Raw genomic sequence first — 5,609 nt, 5'->3', positions numbered from 1 at the left:
TACACTTTGATTCTATCCGAAATTCTCATGTGTGATCCTTTTTTCCCTCCTGATCACAAGCAAGCAGCTTATTGAAGCATGTAACTGGCACCGCAAGTTTGCAAGGCTATGCGGATAGCTTGTTGGATGCGACAGTCAGACATTTTGGTTTAGCACCGTCTGCTCAGCCTGAAGAAAATGGGTACACAGTCCTTTCCTCTTGTCTGGAACCAGAATAATTGGGCTCAAGGGCCATGTCACCACTGTCTATTTCTGATCTACAAGGTGATTCTTCCAGGTTCAAGGGCCACGGCATGATGGCGCCTTTTACAGCTTGCTGGCAGAGCAATGATTTGCACCCTCTGATCATTGAGAGATCTGAGGTTGTCACTCTGAATCTGAACTTTACACCATAGTTTCTGTTACATCTCTTGAAATGTAGTGTCTCAGTTGTGGAGAAGTAGATTTTAATCTTTACATTTACAGAATATATTTCACAGTCTAGCTTATCACCATTTTGATTATGCAGGGTTTCTATGTCTATGACATTAATGGGAACAAGTATCTGGACTCTCTTGCAGGATTATGGTGCACAGCTTTAGGTATGTGCACGCGACTTTTGTGTTTGTTTCTGGGCTTTAGCAATGTCTTTGCACCTGTTACTTCTGCATCATCTGTGTTCGTTATGTCTTTAGGTGGTAGCGAGCCTCGATTGGTCAAAGCAGCAACTAAGGGTGCATGGTTATGTTGTCCGATTAGATCCATCTATGAATTGTTTGTGCTTCTACATTTAGGAACAATGGGCAATTAGGATTTTTTATGTATGTTTTGAATGATTCTTAATTGTTGCAGTAACAGTGACAAGATAGGTTGTTTAATTATGTCCTCATTGCAATATCATTGGTAAAGTAGGCAGTAGTCATAGGATATTCTGTACCAAGGTTGCTTTTTATAGGAATTACTTGAACTAAATAACAACAATGTATGATCTGTCTAGGAATAAGATTGTTTATATCATATTGTATACATGCTGAAAGTAGCAGCAATCAGCAGATTTCCTAAACTATGTTCCCAAGTAGTTCACATGTAATTGTGTGTTCTTGAAGTGCGGAGCAATCCACCACAACCACGACACGAAGGACTCCAAGCTACAATTTCTGCATCACTAAAACAAAAAAACAACAGTAATGCATCCAAGGTGCTCACTCAGGTCCTTCTGTTCTCTTAAAATTTTATATGTGTAAAATATCATACTGACTGTAGTTAATAATCAAGTGCATTAGTCCTAGGAAAGCATTGGGCATTTGGTGAGGAGCGCAAGCAAAATACGGCAAAAACATCATGGCTGGTGTCTAAATTTGTTTCCAATCTTCCTATCACTAATGCGTTGCCTTTGCACTATTGGGCTCACCTTGCCATGCCATGCTGGGGCAGTGCAGTTGTGCAGGCTTGGAGCTGAAGTTTGGGAGCTGAAGGCAAAGAGGCAGGGACTATGTGCAGAAATAAGAAATAATGATTAGATCAGTCTAGGCTATACATGCTTCCCATTGTATGAATTTTTGTGCTATAATATTTTTTCCTTCCCCTTCTTTGAAATGCGATATTTGCACATCTCTTCTCAACTTTGCATTACTTATTCCTGTCATTTTGTATATATTAACCTGCTATATTTTCTGTGCTTCATTTTTTCAGTTCTGAACCTGGAACACTATGAAGATGCAAGGGCTTGCTGCATATGGATATTTGTTTTGCCTATTGGTTTATTTAGGATCTAGATCACCGATGACTATGAGTCATATGTAAATATATTTTTATCATACCAAAAGTGTCTCGAACATATATTATATATGAAACTATGGATCAACTTCTTGTAATGCAATTATTGATTTTTAATATATATTATTTTTTCTTCTTTGCCATGTGTGTCTGGATGATTCTAGAAATATCAAATGTGCATTGTTCAACATTGTCGGTGTTTCGAAACCCGGGGGGTCCCTGGACCGACGAGTAAATCGTCGCCGCGTGCCCCAGCCTAGATGGGTCGGCGCGAGGCGGAAAGCGAAGGGGGGGAGAGAAGCAGCCGGAGGGAGACAGGCGTGAGAGTGTGGAACCCGCGGCCTTCGTGTTAGCCCCGCGCCCAGGTCGGGTGCACTTGCAGTAGGGGGTTACAAGCGTCCACGCGGGTGGGAGCGAGCGGCCTTGCGCGAGCGCCGTCCCGTCCTTCCCCGCGCGGCCAACCCTCTGTAAGAGGGCCCTGGTCCTCCCTTTTATAGGCGTAAGGAGAGGATCCAGGTGTACAATGGGGAGTGTAGCAATGTGCTAACATGTCTAGCGGGGGAGAGCTAGCGCCCTAAGTACATGCCATCGTGGCAGCCGGAGAGGTTTTGGCACCCAGTTCGCGTGATGTCGTGGCCGTCAGAGGAGCGCTGGAGCCTGGCGGAAGGACAGCTGTCGGGGCTGTCGCATCCTTGCTGACGTCCTCTTGCTTCCGTAAGGGGGCTGAGAGCCGCCGTCGTCACAGGGCATGCGGGGCGCCATCATTACTCGTATAGTGGGGCGAGCCGGATGGGACGCCGGTCTTGTTCCCCGTAGCCTGAGTCAGCTTGGGGTAGGGTAATGATGGCGCTTCCTGTCGACGTGGTCGGTATGTGCCCTAGGTTGGGCGAGGTGGAGGCTCCTCCGAGGTCGAGGTCGAGTCTGTCTTCCAAGGTCGAGGTCGAGTCCGAGCCCCCGGGTAGGACGAGGCGGAGACCGTCGGCTGAGGCCAGGGCTGAGTCCGAGTCTGAGCCCTGGGGTCGGGCGAAGCGGAGTTCGTCGTCTTCCGGTGCTGAGCCCGTGTCCGAGCCCTGGGGTCGAGCGAAGCGGAGTTCGTCGTCTTCCGGGGCTGAGCCCGTGTCCGAGCCCTGGGGTCGGGCGAAGCGGAGTTCGTTGTCTTCCGGGGCTGAGCCCGTGTCCGAGCCCTGGGGTCGGGCAAAGCGGAGCTCGTCGTCTTCCGAGGCTGAGCCCGTGTCCGAGCCCTGGGGTCGGGCGAAGCGGAGTTCGTCGTCTTCCGGGGCTGAGCCCGTGTTCGAGCCCTGGGGTCGGGCGAGGCGGAGTTTCCTATGATGCTCGAGGCCGGACTTGGCTGCTGTCAGCCTCACTCTGTCGGGTGGCTCAGCAGTCAGAGCGGCGCAGGCGACGCTGTCCTCTTGTCAGACCGGTCAGTAGAGCGGCGAAGTGACTGCGGTCACTTCGGCTCTGTCGACTGGAGGGCGTGCGTCAGGATAAAGGTGTCAAGCCACCTTTGCATTAAATGCCCCTGCGATTTGGTTGGTTGGCGTGGTGATTTGGCCAAGGTTGCTTCTTGGTGAAGACTGGGCCTCGGGCGAGCTGAAGGTGTGTCCGTTGCTGGAGGGGGTCCTCGGGCGAGACGTAGATCCTCCGGGGTCGGCTGCCCTTGCCCGAGGCTGGGCTCGGGCGAGGCATGATCGCGTCCCTCGAATGGACCGATCCTTGACTTAATCGCACCCATCAGACCTTTGCAGCTTTGTGCTGATGGGGGTTACCAGCTGAGATTTAGGAGCCTTGAGGGTACCCCTAATTATGGTCCCCGACAGTAGCCCCCGAGCCTCGAAGGGAGTGTTAATACTCGCTTGGAGGCTTTTGCCGCACTTTTTTGCAAGGGGACTAGCCTTTTTCGGTTGCATTTTGTTCTGGTGGGTGCGCGCGAGCGCACCCGCCGGGTGTAGCCCCCGAGGCCTCGGAGGAGTAGTTTTACTCCTTCGAGGTCTTAGTGCATTTCGCAACACTTCGGCTGGTCTGAGTGTTCCCTCATGCGAGCTGGTCGTAGCCCGAGTGTACGGTCGGGTCCCAAGTTCTCGGGCTGGTATGTTGACGCTGTCAACGGTGTGGCCGGAGCCGGGTTTGCGAGAGCAGCCCTCGAGCCTCTGCACAGGGCGAGAGGACGGCCAAGGACAGACTCATCTTTTTTACATACTCCCCTGCGTCGCCTTTCCGCAAGGAGGAGGGGGGAAAGCGCCATGTTGCCCTCGGAGGGCGCCGAACATGGTGTCTCCGGTGAGCTGCTGGCGGGTAATCCGAGTGGACGCCCGTGCCCCATTTGTTAGGGGTCGGCTAGAGGTCCGGAGGCGCGCTCCAAAAGTACCTGCGGGTGATCTGCCGGACCCAGTCCCCTTTGACGGGGTCCGAGGGCTCGATGCCTCCCTCTGATGGGATTCCATTACAAGATCGCTCCCGCTGGTCTCGGAAATGTCCTAGGGTACCTCGGGAGCGTAGCCCGAGCCTTGGTTATGTATCGAACGTACCCAGGGTCATCCCTCGCTCTGTGTCTGAGGCGACTGTGAACCCTTCGAGGGCCAGCCTACGAACCCCTGATCAGTAGTGGGCGCGGAGCCCGAATGGCCTGAGGCGGCCGTTGAACCCTTTCGAGGGGCCGGCCATCGAACCTCTGACCAATAGTGGGCGTAGAACCCAAGCGCTCTGAGGCGGCCGTTGAACCCCTCCGAGGGGCCAGCCTTTGAACCTCTGATCAGTAGGGAGGCTCGAGGCCTGTTTCCTTCACGGAGAAGGATCCTTTTCGGGGTATCCCCCTTTCCCGGTCCCTGTTGTAAGAGAGAGAAAGAGGAAAAGGAAAAGGATACGAAATCGAATGACGTGGCGTACCTTTTTCGACGCGGTCATTATGGCGAAGGCGAAGCGTTGCTTGCTTCTTCTGCCTGAGGCGCCGCCTGTCCCGCCGTGGAGTTAATGCGACGGGGCGAGTGGTTCGCGAGGCAGCCGTTGCGCGTGCGCGGGCCGTTCGAGGAACGGATCACGGGCGCGCCGTCTTCACGCCGTGAGAGAGGGTTCTCTCGCTGCCCCTGGATGGGACGTAAGCTTGGCTGACGACGTGACCGCTGCTCCTGCCCGCCTGCCACCGCCATTACTGTCGGCCCATTTGTGGCCGCATTGACCGTCGCGCCTGGCTGGCACTGCTGGGTCACACGCAGGGTTGCCTCGAGTCGCGGTATTGGCTCCGCAGTCGAGGAGGCGCGGTAGAGGCGCGAGGGGCGGTGCAGTTACTCGCACGTAGCAACCGACGCACCGGTTGCATGACGTGTGGGCCCGGGCCTCCATGCTGGGTGCGTTGGAAGTCGAAGGGGCGCGCCCACTTGGCGCGGTTGCATGCTGACTGCATGGCTATCCACCCTTTCACCCGTTGGTCTGGGCGAAAGCGGAGGAATGCTTGTAACCACTGGGCAGTTGCATGCCCTGCGCGCGGCGGTTTGGCTTCTTCTGTCCTGGACCAGCCTGCATGACGCGTGGGGCCCAGCCCCCGTGCCGTAGGGGGAGGACCTTGGAGCGTGTTGGAGAAGACTCAGCCCACGACGGCTGGGGACGCAAGTGGGGAGAGTTGCCTTTAAAAGGAGGGCGACCCCCTTGGAGGGCAACCATGTCTTCGCGCTCCCCTCATGCATCGTGTCTTTCCATCTTCCGAGCCCCCGGATGGGGGACGCCCGCAATCCTTCCGTCTCGTCGTCGGAGGAACGCAACTTTGTGGAAGTTGGTACCTTTCAGCCATCGTTCGGCTTCAAGGATTTTCATCACGCGGCCCGGCTGCATCCCCTTGCCGGTGGTCACCCAAGACGGTG

The 5,609-nt window shown here is 54.5% G+C and overlaps 1 long non-coding RNA gene across 1 annotated transcript; it reads left to right on the top strand.

Annotated features, from left to right (window-relative positions):
• Positions 1-1,070: 1,070 nt before the first annotated feature.
• On the top strand, positions 1,071-1,893 carry LOC103635004 (uncharacterized). The gene is made up of 2 exons (XR_557064.2): positions 1,071-1,177; positions 1,672-1,893. It is a non-coding gene; the product is annotated as an uncharacterized lncRNA (long non-coding RNA).
• Positions 1,894-5,609: the final 3,716 nt, after the last annotated feature.

Source organism: Zea mays, chromosome 8 (assembly GCF_902167145.1).
Source record: "Zea mays cultivar B73 chromosome 8, Zm-B73-REFERENCE-NAM-5.0, whole genome shotgun sequence".
NCBI lineage: Eukaryota > Viridiplantae > Streptophyta > Magnoliopsida > Poales > Poaceae > Zea > Zea mays.
Note: the sequence above shows the minus strand (reverse complement) of the source record. Positions and strands in the feature narration are given on the sequence as shown.